This window comes from Eurosta solidaginis, chromosome 1 (genome assembly GCF_040869045.1).
Source record: "Eurosta solidaginis isolate ZX-2024a chromosome 1, ASM4086904v1, whole genome shotgun sequence".
NCBI lineage: Eukaryota > Metazoa > Arthropoda > Insecta > Diptera > Tephritidae > Eurosta > Eurosta solidaginis.
The window spans coordinates 387928855-387946083 of record NC_090319.1 but is presented as its reverse complement, the minus strand read 5'-3'; positions in this window follow the sequence as shown (position 1 = coordinate 387946083).

Below are 17229 nucleotides of genomic sequence, written 5' to 3'. Positions count from 1 at the left end.
ATCAAAAGGAAGCTGTGCTGATAAGTGGTAATTTTTCCCTGGGTGACGAGCGTCGCGAGATCATTTCATGTGTGCAACATTTTTTGAATAAATATACGAATTTTTCGATGTGTGTCGTGCTGCGAAGTTGCAAATTTTTTTCGAAGGAGAGTAAACATAAACACCGAGGTTTGTACACTGTTTATGAGAGATGCGTATGTCACATTTCGTTGCTGGTTGAACATTTCTACTGCTTTGTATTTGCTATAAAAACGACCCTTATGTTCCGTTAATTTTTATGCAGTTCAAATTTGAGCAGTGCTCGGACTTCTATCACTAAAGTGGTAGATCTATCACCTTTTTTCCTGAAATATAAGTTCTGCCACTTCTACCACGCAAGCTTAAAAATAGGTAGTAGATTTTTATAGAAGTTTTCTGAAAAAAAAACCTATTTTTCCACAATTTTTCGGGAAGAAAATCAAAGCAGTTGAACGGTTTTATAAAACTCAAAATAACTTCTAGCTTAGCTCCGATCACCATATCACCTTTTTTTGTTTAGGTTTTTCCTAAAAAAATGCAACGTACATCTATCTATATACATATATGAAAAAAGTGGTTATTATTCATTATATCAAGATATTTAAAATATAACCGAAATCTACCACTTTTTTCTCAAATCTACCACTATTTTTTGGAAAATCTACCACTACCGATTTCGAAAACATATGGAATGGCAAAAGTTCTTAAAGTATGTAAGCTCATCGTATGGGACGAGTGTACTATGGCACACAAGAAATCATTGCAAGCACTTGATAGAACTTTGAAAGATCTACGAGGAAGCTAAACAGTCTTTGGAGGTGCATAATTTTATTGGCTGGAGATTTCAGGCAAACATTACCTGTGATCCCAAAATCCACAGCTGCAGATGAAGTCAATGCATGTTTAAAATCATCGTATTTATAGAGACATGTAAACACGCTTACACTTGCTACAAACGTACGTGTTCAACTGCAAAGCGATCCGTCAGCAGCTGAGTTTTCACAGCTATTACTGAAAATCGGAAATGACCAAATGTCTGTGGATCCAACAGGAATGATTACATTGCCTAACAATTTCTGCACTTTTGCACAGTCTAAAGAGGCATTGATACAGAAGGTATTTCCAAACATAGTTCAACATTACAAAAACTGTGATTGGCTCAGCGAAAGAGCAATTTTAGCTGGGAAAATTAAGGACGTCAATGATATAAATGCAGCTATTCTGTATCAAATACCTGGTGACATAGTTGCATATAAGTCAATGGACACTATTATTGATCAAGATGATGTCGTAAATTATCCAAGTGAATTCTTAAACTCACTCGTTTGCCAGGCCTACCACCTCAAAATTTACGATTAAAAATTGGAGCACCGAATATTATGCTGCGCAAGATTAATGTGCCATGACTTTGCAACGGTACCAGACTCGCTTTGAAGAATCTAATGGGTAACGTTATTTTTAAAGGGAAGTACGAAGGAGAAGACGTTTTGATACCCAGAATTATACTGATTCCGACGGATTTACCATTCGATTTCAAACGTTTGCAGTTCCCTATTCGCCTTACCTTCGCTAATACAATTAATAAGGCGCAAGGACAGTCTCTACAAATGTGCGGTATTAATTTAGAATACCCAATTTTTTCTCATGGACAATTGTATGTAGCTTCCTCACGACTAGGCAAACCATCGCCATTATTCATTTACGCGAAGACGGAAAACCCAAAAACGTTGTCTACCAAAAAGTGTTACAATAAAGTTCGAATGGAATTGTATCAAATAATTTGCTTTGTTTCGTATTAATTTTATTCTCTTTCACCAAATCATTGAATTTAACGCCTAGCGAAGCGGCGCATAAAAGACCTCTTAATTTCATTGTAAAAAAATCGATTTTTGTAAATATGTTATAAGGTATTTATAAATGTTTCCATTACACCCTGGTCACAACTAATTGCCAAATAAGATCTTAAAAATTAATATTAAAAAGTTGTCTTATCTTCTCTTCCAAAGCAGAAAAATTGTTTGGAAACACGAATTGGCAATTCATAATAATTCAATTCAATTAACGCGACAAACTAACAAACCTTATCGTTACAAAAATAAAAACAACAACAACAAACCTTTCTTTCATTCTTTGGCCGTTCGCTTTAGCCGTTCCCCTGTTAACTTATTTGACAAGTGGTTACGCTAATGGAGAACTGAAAAGATTTTTCACTTGTAGGAATTCACAATGGTGGGAACGTTCACGCGTTTTGCAAGGAAATACAATTTTCTTATTCTCACGTTTTTTAATTAAGGATTTTAAAATATTTTTATATTACTGAGACATAATGAGCTTGTGGATTCAAGGCGATCTGTAAAAGGCAAAGCGAATACAATCAATTCGTCAAAATCAAACGCAGCAGAATGTCAAGTCAAAAGAAAATTTTCATTGATTTCGATTAACTGACATATTGTTGTACAAGGCGTTGTATGGAAAATAATCAAGAAGAAGCAATCAGCTGTTGGGATAACAACGCCTGGTACTGAATTCGCATTGAGTGGATTTATATGGTGGTTGAATAAATAGTAAAAATATAATTATTTTCTATTTTGTAGTACGAATTAAGAGTTTACTTTTATAATTTATTTCCTTCCAGAATAACCTAAAAAACAAAGTCGTCAAAGTTAATGTCACATATTTCTAAATGGTTAGAGCAGCCAAAAAATTTCGTTAGAAGTGTAACATTATAAGGCTCTATAATTTGTAAAAATTACTTTAGTAGTACTGTACAAATTAGACTTTAATTCTCGTCAACTCCTTTTTACCATCGCACAATTTATTTTAGTTTCTTAGTTTGAGTCGATTGTTTTTATTTACATTTCTTTGTTTCTTTAGATTTAGGTTAAAGTTTCAAAAAAGCGTTCACCTACTTGAAGTGAAATTAAAAGGTATAATGAAATCGGTTTAAAATTCCTGAGCATCAGTTTGAGTATGTATACATTCACTTTCTTTTATGTTAATCAGTTAATCAAAAATCTTTAAATGAAAGAGAAACGGGATTAGAAGTTTATTGTCACGAAAAAATTAAAAACAGTTATTAAACAATCTCATTTTGTTTTGACTTCAATTTTCACAAACTATTTCAGTTTACCAGTTCACCTACTACTTTCAGCACTCATAACGCTTCCATTGTTACATATTTGGTAAAGTTTCATATCGCTAACTAATTATCAAATATGTCGTGAGTGAAGGTGCCTAAACACAACAGGTGGTGAGCTAAGCTTTTAAGGAAAAATTGCATAAGCAATTAAATTAAGTAAATTTTGTGTGTCATAAATAAATAAAATAAGATTAATTGCTGGCGCGAATTTAACTATAATAAATTGTAGGCCGAGATTTTCCAAATTTTGGTTGTGCTTATTTGTTCCCACTGAATTTGATATACAAGAATGTTGAGTATTGCAACACTGGCAAAACAGCGATGGCTATTAAAACAAAACAACCTTCCACATGAAAAGTCGCCGCTGGGGAATTAAACCAAGACTGCATTTATGAGCCTAGCATTTTGAAAACTATGCGGCTACGAACAAAAATATTAAACTTCACCCAAACCTTAAAAAAATTTACTCTTGTTTTCAATGACTTCCTTTGTGCAAAAAGCGAAACCTAAACGCCTCAGCAGTTGTTGCTTGTCACATAACAATTGACGACTTAATTATTGCCTACAAAAACAAACATTACATTTCTAATGGCTTTGTGTTTTTGCTGTTGTATTTATCACATTGCGAAAACCACACACTTACAAACCAATTTACATATATTTATAGTTTGGCTTATTGAAAGGAAATTTTTATTTCACATATCATCCTATCTGAATTATTTATTTATTTATTACGACTCTATTGAACAAACAAACAAAAACAAAGTTCTTATTCCAAGAAAAGTCTAATGAGAAATGAAAGAAAACAAACAAAATAACGGGATTTCTGCTTTTTTTGATATTTTTGCTCATATATATTGAGTAATTGAAGTAAGAAGGCAGGAGTGACCGTAAAATGCATTAATTAATTTGCAAAATTCTTGTTGAATATTAAGCTTCATATTTCTTTTAAGTGAACACTTTTATATAATTTTCTTGATGCCTTCTAAGCCCGAAGGTAAGTAAAATTTTTTAATAGTAATTCTTTCACAATTAGAGTATTTTCAATATATTTAACATTCCGTTATTAATAAGAAAAGGTATTTTTTCTCTATATTATATTTTTAATTTTAGGGACAAAAAAGTTACATACATCCGCGTACATCCGGGCTAAATTTTACATATGTTATAGTCGGAAGTATTCTCTAATAGTAGAAAGAAAAAACCATTGCGAATTCTTTGCACATCTATTTTAAATTTTTTTTGTAGATTTTGTTATCTCCACATATAAAATAGGATGTATGTACGTACCAGCTCCGACGAGATATTTGAACCTTTAAAGCTGATCTACAAACGGCAAAACCAATTCCCAGGTACAGGGAACAAACACGTAGCCATAAAACACACAAAAATAAACGCGCAAGGTCAACCAGAGCATACCAAAAGCAAAAAGGCTAAGATCACTGACTTCAACCTGCCACAACCTACCGCACCAGTCACCAAGGCATAAAAACAGGTACATACAAAACAATCCTAGTGCAGGTATAACCACACATTAACGCTACACAAAACAACCCCATTTGATAGCATCTACGCCAATACCTGAATGTAATATAAATACTGCACAACTGATAACAAATCAGAACGATCAACGACACAAGATGGCAGCACAACAATCATCAGCTATTCACCCTGTCGGAAAATCAACAACACAAAGCAGTTTAGTTATAACCGTACCAAGAACTGAGTTTTTTGACATTTGGGTTCAACATTCGAAGGAAACCAGATATAAAGAATTATTGAATTTTGTTGTACTTAAGTACGATTTAAGCGAAGCAGCCGAGTATTCGATAAAAAGTTTAAGCTTACAAATATCGGCATATTCGTCGAAGCTGGATCAAAAGTGGAACACTTCTGGAAGACATAAGGAGCGATTTTTGAATAAAAACTCGGAGTGGCTTTCGAGTCCAGACTTCACATTTACAATAACGGTGGATTCAAAGTTGCCATCAGACCAACCAACCACTTCTTCAGGTAACCCCGACCCCGGAAAACGAAAGAAGGACTTTGTTAGCTGCAGTGAAAAAACCAAACGGCGTCGAGTGGATGACCTCTTGCAATCTAGAAGTCCTGGTGAGTTACTTTATGCGGCAGAAGTATCAACGCGTATGCCCGGCAACAGAAAAGTTGCTAACATTATAAAAAAAAATCACAGGAAACCACTCAAATATCCGGCAAAAAGATGACATGTGAGCCAGATGCAAGATAATTGAGCAATGTAGAAGCTCTAGCATACTACGTAGATAGCAAGTCGATGACTCATGGGTACAAAACGACTTGGAAGTGGAGCATCAAGGCAGGCCATAAGGTTTATCCATCATTTTATTGTCTAAGAAAAGCTAAGGCAGAATGCTATCCAAATGAAATTGATGTGGGTGCAACACGTGCGGAAATTAAAGTCCAGTCCGTATTAGATAAAACTGTTGAGCGTTTAGTTTTAGCAAATCAAGAAGTTTTTATTAGTTTATTACCTACAAACTTGACGTACATATACTTTAATTAGCAAGTGGGGTTGCGATGGAAGCTCTGGCCATAGCACATATAAGCAAAAGTTTACATGCAGTTCTGACACTGATGAGTTTTTGTTTATATTTTCTTTCGTTCCTCTTCAATTACAGGATGAAAAAGGTAACATTGTTTGGCAGAATCCTCGACCTTCTTCTACCAATTAAATTTATCATTTCTAAAGAAACAAAAGATTTTATTCTTTTTGAAACGAATAAAGTTTTAGAGGAGATAAGTGCGTTGTTGCCAACAAAGTACATGCTCGAACAATACAAAGTTTCCGTAAATCACAATATGCTTCTTACAATGATTGACAGAAAAGTTTGCAATGCTTTGACTGAAACTTCTTCCGCACAAAAGTGTTATATTTGTGGTGCCACTCCAAAATATATGAATAATGAGTTACGGGACTTTACGCCTAACCTAGATAATCTTGGTTTTGGTTTGTCTACTCTCCATTCATGGATAAGATGTTTTGAATGCTTGCTTCACATAAGTTATCGCCTCGAAGTAAAAAAATGGCAGCTTATGAATGGGGCAGATAAAGAGAGTGTTCCAACGAAATCCAGAATAAATTTAAAAGTGTACTTGGATTGATAGTAGATAAACCAAAACCAGGTTTCGGCAATACCGATGACGGCAATACTGCTCGTAGGTTGTTCGAAAATTCTGAGGCTAGTGCTGAGAATACGGGATTGGATGTAACGCTCATCAAAAGATTCGACACTCTCCTTCGCGCATTAGCATCTGCGTACAATATAAATATCCAAAGATTTGAAAAATTTGCGGTCGAGACTAAAAAACTATATATAGATCTCTATCCATGGTTTAATATGCCTGTTAAAGTTCATAAAATCTTAGTGCATAGTACTGATATTATAAAATCAGCAATTTTACCTATTGGTCAACTTTCTGAGGAAGCCCGTAACAAAGATTTGAGACGATTCAGGGACGATAACACACAAAAGCAGTCGCGTGAAGCCACGAATAGAGATCTTATTAATATGATGCTTATAATATCGGATCCTTTAGTTAACATTTTTTGGGAGATATTTAAGAAAAAATTTAAATGTCTGACTTCAGAAGTCTTAAATTTACTGTCCCCCGATAATGTTGAGGAGTCAAAAAATACCCCAGTTGTTTCAAGCTTTCACAGTAGTGTTGCTGATGCTCATGACTATTCCACAAGTGACTCATCGAATGAAAGTGATGATAGCGAATAATAACATAATTATAAAAGATAACCTACCCTATAACTTTTTGTTGGATCAGGTTTTATTTAATTTAAATAATAATTGATTTTATTATTCACATTGTTATTATTATTATTGTAATTCACTTTTACATTCCTGACTGGTACTATAAAATAATTTTGTAAAAATTGTAGCGCTAGGATAAATACTCAAATAAATACAAAATATGTATGTACATATATGTACTGTCATTCACATAAATAAGTAGACACCCCTTTTTGGACAATTCTTACAATTTTCGCTTTCGAAAATTTATTTTAACTAATTTCCCATAAGAAAATTTGTCACGATCTATAACAAAAACTAAATTATATTTAAAAAATGTTTGAAAAATTCGACGAATTTTCATAAAAAATTTAAATTTTTTTTCCGAATTTTTAGAATTTTCTAGAGTATTGAGATTTGTAGTCCATTCAATACAATAAAGTGATATTCTTAATTCCTTTAAATTTTTTTGGATCTATGTCACTTATTCACATGAGTTACTGTATATGAAATAAGCAAATGTATGCATATGAAGTAAAATTTTAGAAAAAAAGGAACATATGGCTGAAAAAAATGACGTAGTTGTAATAAATTACTGCATATGAAACGGAAAATCTCATAAAATAATTTTGTCCAGCTAGCTTGTTCTACACGAAACACTGTGCGTCGCACTATGGCGCCTTTTGAGTTTTTTCATTGCAAAAATCATAACTTTTGAACTAATAAAGCTATTTTAAAGACTTATACTGCACCTGAAAGCCAATTATTTAAAATTTGGACAGTTTAAAATACAGGGTGCCAGAGTAACAGGGTGCTTCACAATAATTCGTCAAATTTGAAAAATTTTAGAAAAATACAAAACAAAAAAAAAAATTGCTAAAAACTGAACGACAAACTTTGAAATTTTTTTTATGAGGCTGTATTTGAACATGAAATCAGATAAACTTATGATTTTTATGAAGGAGTGTGGCTCTACCGACTTATCAGTAAAAGTTTTGTCTTAGTAGGAAGATTATAAATCTCCACCAAACTTGATGGACGCATTACTTCTTTTAAGATGTTATATTCTTATAAAAGTGAAATGTTTACCCTAGAGGATAAGTATATAAACATTGCTTGAAAATTCATTGAATAAATTTACTTCATTATTTTGAAGAATTCAAAAACCAAATATTTTATTAATACTTAACTAAGAAAAATTATTAAAAGTTGTTCAATATTATTGTATTTGAGCCAAAGATGAACAACTAATACATTTTTGAGCACTGCCCACTTATGATAAACAGTTTTATCTTAATAACGGCTTTACCAATTTTGTTGATTTCCGTAAAAATTGATTACTCTTCTGATAGCCGAAGCCTAAGCTTTAAAATAAATATACATAAAGGGTGCTTCGAAACTCATCTTAAAATTTGATAAATTTTAAAAAGATGTAAAAACGAAAATTATATGATTATAATTACTAAATGAAACAACTGTATTATTTATAATAAATAATAAACTTGTATTTATTGATTTGTTTTTTTTTTTTCAATAAAATAACAAAACTAAGTACTAAATAATGTTTTTGTTGTGATAGAAAAAGGTGGATCATTTATTTAATCGTAACGTAGTCTTCGTCACTTGAAAATATATCTAACACGGAAACCATTTCTGAGCTATTGGTGTCTGTAAGATCTTTTTGTGATCTTACATGCCTCATGGATGATATGACTGGATCAGAAGAGATGGCCAACATGTTGAAAAGGTCCTCGTTTTGCCTAAGTCGTGAGATTTTGCAAGCGTTACTACTTCTATGTCTTTTGAGGTCCTTGTTTTTAGATTTTTGAGCTTCTTCAGACAATTCTCCTTATGGTAAACACTGGTATTCTATTAAATGTACCATTGGTGTGAGCTTTTTCTCAGGATACTTTTGAAGCAGCAGCTCTGCAGTTTTCGATGCAAATTCTCCAAATTTAAGTCCATTAACTTTTTCATGGCAATTTAAAATATTTAAAATTACTCCCAATCGTTTGACAATATCTCTATCGAATCCAGTAATGCGGGCATTCATTTCATCGTGTTCAAGAAATCTTCTTGAGGAGTTTCCATCATTTGTGTTGCCGTATCCATACTTTGGGCAGTCAACTCTCAGGCCAAGCTCTTTATAGAATGTATCTTGAATTATTATTTTTCTAATGTTTTGTTTTTCCTTAGATGTTTTTGGGGGCTAAGGTACTTGGCTTGGATATCATAAGTGGTTTCAGGCTCTGGATCAGGGACTGATATCAGTCTTAGACCGGCCATAGTGACGAATGTCACGCGTGATTAGTTATCACGTCCTGCACGAGGTGCCCCTGCTTCTACTGATAATGGCGGATCTAGAGAGGACAACTCGATAAAACCCGCACCCCTTGAGTCATTGTGCCGAGCTTAGGGGAGGGAGAGTCAAGATCGGTACACAACGGTGACGAACTGGACTGTTTTAGGACTTTGATTTCACATCATATTTTGACTTGATGCCATTGGGCTGGTAGGTGCGGTATTCTGCCACTTTAGTAGGTCGGGGTGAAACCCTACCAAAATGGCTGGTAGGCTAATGCTGCACCTGCCCACGTCCCGTTAAAACCGTGGCGGGCCTCAAGGTACGTTCCGGCTCCGTCGCCGTTAAGTTGGTGGTGTAGGTGCGGTTGAAGATTTTCCCGCTTCGCGTCCGGTCTGGCTCTGAACGCATTACTCATAAGGTAATGCGTCAACCCTTGCGTGGCCTCCCTGCGTAGCATAGATAACCACGAGATCGTTAAAGGGCGACTACACAATCGGCTCCGGATAGCGGCCTTGAGGGGGGACTTTTTTAGAATGGACAATACTAATACGAATCCGCCAAGGATGGGGTGCGGAAGAAGAGCGCTTTTGATGGAAATCCGTCAAATCAATCTTCAGCACTCTAAGGCGGCTTCCGCAAATTTGTTGCTCTGCCTTGAAAAAGGCGGAGTGGATATAGTCCTTGTCCAGGAGCCGTGGCTGAGTAGTAACGGCAGTAAGATTTCTGGATTAAGGACTGGAAAATTCAACACCTTGGTGCATGGGGAGGCAAGTAGGCCTAGATCCTGTGTGCTTGTTAAAAAAGAGATTAAAGCTTTTATTCTCTCTAATTTCAGCAATGCTGACGTAACCACGGTCTGCCTCGAGCGAGGAAGTAATGAAATGTGGGTGGTCTCAGCGTACATGCCCCACGGGGACGTAGTGGGACCACCACCTGCGATACTGGGTGAAATCACCGCTGAAGCAAGGCGGAGAAGTGTTGGCGTGATCATCGGTGCCGATGCAAATGCCCATCATAGCATTTGGGGAAGCTCGGATACCAACACTAGAGGTGAGTCTTTATTTACTTTTATTGTAGATGAGGGACTTTGTATATGTAATAGGGGGAATGACCCGACTTTTATTACTGCGTTAAGGGAGGAGGTCCTGGACCTCACCCTGGTTAGTAGAGAACTGGAAGGTCGGATATCTGGATGGAGGGTTCTCAACGAGCACTCCTTCTCTGATCACCGATATATTCAGTTCTCAGTGAACGAAGAACGTCCCGGTAAAATATCTTTTAGGAACCCTAAAAGTACTAACTGGGACTTGTATTGTAGGAAGCTGGGAGAGCTACTGCCTGCGGTGCCTATCATTAGTTCGGGCCTGTCCGAATCTGAGATAGACGTTCTGGTGGAAAACTTCACCTCGGCAAGCAATAGCGCCTTTCAGCTGTCCTGCCCATTGAAAACTTACAGGGGGAAGGGCAAGCCGCCCTGGTGATCGGATTCTCTTGACGACCTAAGAGCGTCCAGTCGGCGGCTCTTCAACAGAGCCAGGAGGAGTAAATTACCCTCGGACTGGGAGCTCTATAAGGTGAGTCTGGGGATTTATAAATATGAAATAAGGATAGCCAAGCGAGATGCATGGCGAAGCTTCTGCGAAAACGTATAAGGCTGCAATGAATCCGCGAGATTTAGAAAAATACTCTCTAGGAACCCCGCTCCTCTGGGGTATCTGAGAGATGATGGTGGGGACTGGTCGATGAGTAGCGAGGAGTCCCTAAGGCTTTTACTGGACAATCATTTTCCCGATGTCCCAGTTGCGCAGGGATCTTCGCCTGCATGGTCGGCGGTCGTTGGCCATGCAGAAGTGCCTGCCATTCCAATACGGGAAAGTCAGATAACCTGGGCTATAGGGTCGTTCAAGCCCTATAAGTCTCCGGGCCCGGATGGAATCATTCCTGCGCAGCTTCAAAGGTCTTTGGGGATTTCCTGCCGCTGGTTGGCCATCATATATACTAACTGCCTCAGGCTTAATTATATCCCGAAGTCTTGGCACACGGTTAGGGTTATTTTCATTGCGAAGGCCGGCAGAAGCTCTCATGTATCACCTAAGGATTTCAGGCCAATCAGTCTCTCGTCGTTTCTTCTTAAGACGTTTGAGCGGTTGATTGACCTGTACCTACGGGAAAGGATACCTCGGGGGTTACTGTCGGCTTCACAACATGCGTACTGCAAGGGCAGATCGACGGAAACGGCTCTCCATTCGATTGTAAAGCAAATAGAGGGGTCCCTAGAACACAAAGAGTATGCTCTGGGTGCCTTTCTAGACATCGAGGGAGCTTTTAACAATGTCTTACCGGGGTCAATCGAAAGAGCTCTGGTGGGTTTAGGAGTCGAGGCGGCTCTGGTTGAATTTATTAGCAAACTTCTATGCGGCAGAATTGTCGCAGCGGAGTGGGGAGGGGCCATAATTAAGAGGAAGGTGTGCAGGGGCACGCCACAGGGGGGTGTCCTATCTCCTCTCCTCTGGGTTGTGGTAGTCAACGAGCTTCTTGTGGAGCTGGAAGCCAATGGTTGTCGGGTGGTTGCCTATGCAGATGACCTCGCTATCCTAGTCAGAGGCAAATTTCTGGGCGCCCTGCGCGATGTTCTTCAGGGCTACCTGGATACTGTGGCTAGGTGGGCTGAATCATGTGGATTGGCGGTCAACCCGGGAAAAACGGAATTGGTCCTTTTCACAAGAAGATATAAGGTGCCCGATTTCAGAACTCCCTCGATTGGAGGGGTACCGTTGGTACTTTCTGATAGGGTTAAATATTTGGGGATTGTTTTGGACAAGAAACTGTCCTGGAGACCCAATGTGGAAGATCGGGCCAGGAAGGCCGCCAGTGCCTTGTACTGCTGCAGAGGAGCTATCGGAAAGAGATGGGGACTCTCGCCAAGAATAGTACACTGGCTTTATGAGATGGTGGTCAAACCGATTCTGCTATATGGGGTGCTGGTCTGGTGGAAAGCACTGGACACGGCGAGCACCTCCAAAATGTTAGTGTCAGTGCAACGGACGGCGCTGATCGGTATCAGTGGCGCTCTCAGAACAACGCCTACCTTGGCACTGAACGTCATGCTGAACATATACCCAGTAGATATTGCGGGAAAGGCGGCCGCGGCAAGGTCGTTGGTCAGGCTTCGTGATATGGGATATAGACTTTCTGATCGCGGACACTCTAGCCTTCTTACCAGTTTCGACTTCATCCCGGACAGAACGGACTACTGTATGCCGATAACAGCTCCCTATACAACCTTCACCCCAGTTATTCCAGAGAGAGAGGATTGGGGAAGAGGAATTATCTGGGGCATGGGACCGGTTAACTTGTTCACGGATGGGTCAAAGCTGGATGGAAAGGTTGGTGGGGGGGTATTTTGTCAAGAGCTAAATTTAAGCCGCAAGTTTAAGTTGGCTGATCACTGCAGTGTATTCCAAGCGGAAATTGCTGCGATTAAGGATGCGGTGGATGGAATGCTATCCAGTGCTACCACGGTTAGGGAATTTAACATCTACTCTGATAGCCAATCGGCTATCAAGGCCTTGAGCTCAACTACAGTGCGATCGAGGGTGGTCTGGGAGTGCCTGACCTCGCTTGCGATTGCATCGAATTATTTTACAATTAAGATTATCTGGGTCCCGGGCCATAGTGATATCCCGGGTAACTGTCAAGCGGATCTCTTAGCCCGCATCGGTACAACTGAACCGGATGAAGATGGCTGTAGGGACTTCGGGATCCCGCTGGCCACCTGTGGATTGCTCCTCCATAGCTGGGCCTCGAATCAGCTCAGCAAACGTTGGGCGGATACCACGTCTTGCAGGGTAGCAAGATCTTTCTGGCCGAAAGTGGATGGCAGGAGGTCTGCTGAAATAATTGGGTTCACTAAGGCTCACCTATCAATGGTCATTGGGGTTTTGACAGGGCACTGTCCCATGGGTATCCATGCGGTACGTCTCAATATACTGGAAACTCCATCCTGCTGCAGCTGTATGGAGGATGATGAGGTGGAATCACCAAATCACTTTATGCTTGATTGTCCAGCTTTTGCCAGAATTAGGCGAAAGTACTTCGGTCGCGACTCACTTGGATCTCCCGAGGATATATCCAAAGTTGAGATCGGTATCATTCGGAGCTTTATCGTTGCTACCCAACGATTCTCTAAGTAGCTGGATCTAGGTCACCGTTATTTTTGGTGTATGTGGTATCACAACGGACCTTCGTGTTGTCCAAGTGAGCTATCCTTATCAGGGCAGCTACCACCTAACCTATCCTATCCTATCCTTAGATGTTGCATTGTCGTCGAAAACTTCTCCTTGTTGTGATAGTGTATAAGCCAGTTTCAAAACAAATTCCATGCACCTTATCCTCGCATGCAAAGGAGATACTCCACACTCATAACTTAGTTCGTCAATAATTGAATCATCAAGATTTTCAAGGTCTTTTTGACTCTTCTTACAGATTGGACTTTCAATGTAGATGACATTTCAATAGAAGACTTCATGTCATATTTCAATAATATCGGCGGGCACAATTTAACTGATGAAGGCCGTGGATTTTTCCAATAGTCTGAAGCTGCATCTGCAGGGGAAACAATAGAAGCCATAAACATATTACCATCTGTAATTATTCCATCGTCTAAATTTATTCTTTGTTTATATGCGCTTTGTCCGATTGATCCATCACATCCCCATTTATTCATTTATAAATTCCAAATTATATATTTCAAAAGTCGCATAGATGTATGATCCATTAAGATTTGAAGCTCAACTTCAGCTGATACTTCGGTTATTTTAGCTCTTGGAGGAACTGCTTTTTCTTGGCTTGAGTGATTTGTTTGTATTCAGGGAAAAGATCGGCATTATGTTGCAATAATAACTCAAATATATTATGTTTATCCTTCGATAACCCGAGATCTATCAACAGCGCCAAAGACTCTTCAGGAGTGTATCTCCTAGGTAGCGCATTTGGGGATGTGGGAATGCTGTTTTTGATCCTTCCCAATCGCACTGGACTTGCTAACGCAACTGCTCCTATGATATATTTAATAGTCAATGCTTCTGAAAGATAAATCGTGGCGATAGTTCTAGTATAATCTGACAGCTTCCTTTTCCTTGTGTAGGTCGAACATTCTTCTATGGGTTTTGTTGGTCTTCCTCTAGTTGGATTGGTTGATGTGCTAGGCAATTCTTCGTCCAAAAAACTTTTACCAGCTACCCAGCTTTCATGCTTACTTATAAACTTTGAAGTAGAACGACCGACTGTTTGCCATTTTCTTTGTATTGGAGTGTAGAGGAAGCCAATTTTTTCTTTGAAGTCATCGCTTCATTTTGTAATTCTGCCATAATAGCCTCAACGAACTCCGCTTTTGTCTTTGAAGCTTTGAACACTACAAACAGTTTCGAGTTTTCTAAAGACATATTAAAATTTGCCATCGAGTATATCTTAATAAAAAAATATGTGAGCTATATTTATGTTTATTTAAATAAACAGAATACTTTATTCTATAGATTCCAAAAAACGATTGATTTTGGGCGTTGTATTAACCATTGCTTTATATACTCAAATTATGGAAATGATTTCCAGGTATATTATGCAGCTTGTCATCGAAAAATTTGGTTTTATTAACAAATTCCAACAACAAAAGTGACCGCACTAAATTCGCCTCCTTCTTACTTATACCTGCTCAGGCCCGTATTTATACCCAAGGACGCAAATAGACTTTATGAATTCAGGTAACTGAATATTTAGCAAATACCTACTGTAAATTCCACGGAGACCTTTTTTGTCCTTTTTTTTATTTTCCATCAAAGTTCGAAAAAGGTCCTAAAAATAGGCCTTTCGAAAAATAGGTAGATCTGAAAACTTTTGTAAAAAGAACAAATTTTATGTTTTGCTTCAACCTAGAATCAAATATCCTTTCGTTATAATACAAGAAAGCAGTAGCAGGCCGTTTTGTTTAGAGACAAAACAATTTTTAATACAACAAAAAAGAACAAAAAACACAAATTTTTCTAAGTGTTAAAAATTAATCAATTTTGAGTGGCTCTACCTCCTAAAATATCATTTTATGTTTAATAAGAATTATATATTCGTAATCCCTCGAAAATTCTATATTAAATACATGTATTAGCTTTATCGTACGCTTTCATGAAATTTTTGATTTTTGCCAGGCTTTTCGGGCAGAGGCGCCATAGTGCGTCGGAACGTTCGATTGATTTAGATTTTAGTGGGAAACTGCTCCACAGCGAAATTCTGTCCCGAATAAGCAACATTCTTAAAGGATCTACCAGCTATATTTGTATGAAAGTGGATATTAACTTTTTTAGGTGCCACACTGCCCCTGCTTACTTCGGCACAAGTACAATTCTGAGTAAGTTTCACCTATAACATAATACGTGATATCTGTTAATTGGAAGCCTAGGCAATTTTGGAAAACTAGAAAAATCCAAAGTAGTATTCGGGTTAATTTCAGATCAAATTCAGGAAATCATCGGTTTTGCGTTCGGGCAGTGTTTACATTTGCTAGTCTAGAGCAGCAGTAGCAATGAAAAATAGGCTCGGCCCTTAATAAGAACAGAGCATAGAGCAGAATAAAATCTCCGAACGAAATGCTATTTATAGTAGAGCAAAAAAACATGTTAGGCTATTTGCTCTGTGAGGCGTCTTTTTTCTTGTTTTTGCTGTTGGAGCTGATAGAGCGCTGTGATGTTGTTTTTGTACTTGTGGTTTTATTTGTCCATCTTGTTGTACTTTAAATTTATGTTATTATTGTTGTTGCATCGTGTTCCCACGTCATATTACAAGCCGTTGTAGATAAGTGGTAGAGCAAATAGTAATACCCTGAAAGAAATGGTGCTAGTAAAATCAACAAATCGGTTCTGTTGTTCTTGACTTAACGGAGATTCGGTGAAATTGATCGAATTATGGTTAATTCGACCGAGTTCTTTGTGAAGCGAACAAATTAGTTTAGTCATTTCAACAGAAGAGAAATTGTCGCTCTTAAGTTAACAAAATTTTGTAAAATTGACAGATTCCTAATCAATCTAACTGATTTTTCTGTTAACACAACTGATCTTACAGGTCATTTCAACGGTGATCAACTGTCAATACATGAGCAAATTACAAAGAGAATTTACGCTCACTGTGCTCTCTACTTTGTACTATGTATGCTGTGTTCTATATGTATGCACATATTTACGTATGTATATGGCGGCCGCCGTGGTGTAATGGTAGCGTGCTCCGCCTACCACACCGAAGACCCTGGGTTCACACCCCGGGCAAAGCAACATAAAAATTTTAGAAATAAGGTTTTTCAATTAGAAGAAAATTTTCCTAAGCGGGGTCGCCCCTCGGCACTGTTCGGCAAGCACTCCAAGTGTATTTCTGCCATGGAAAGATCGCAGTGAAAACTCATCTGCCTTGCAAATGTCGCAACATAGGTACTTTCGCACAAAGCTGTCGCAACAACTTTTTTGTTCATTTGACTACTAAAAAGGTCAATTACGAATCAACGATTTGTGCGCAGTTGATTCAATATCTTGTTGCGATGGATAAAAATTGACAGAAATTTCGGTTGAATTTACCAGTCTTTTGCTTTCAGTGTATATTTTTGTTTTGCTCCCGCTCCACTACAAATAGCATTTTGTAGTTTTTATTCTGCTATTTGCTCCGCTGCATAACAAATTCGTGTTCAGGGCCGGATTTAAGAATTGATTTCGGGATCATATACCGATTCCGGATTGATTTCGGGATCATTTACGGAATACTTCGCACCTTTTCGGGACAATATTCTAGATCACTGTGAAACTGTTTTTGCGCGACTGTATATATATTCAGGTCCAGGCCATAGCTGTCCCGGAATAGTCTCTATAGTTCAGGACAGTCTGGGACTAGTTCGGACTAGCTTAGGATTTGTTTCGGATATTATTTCGACAACATTTAGGGATTGGAAGAGACAA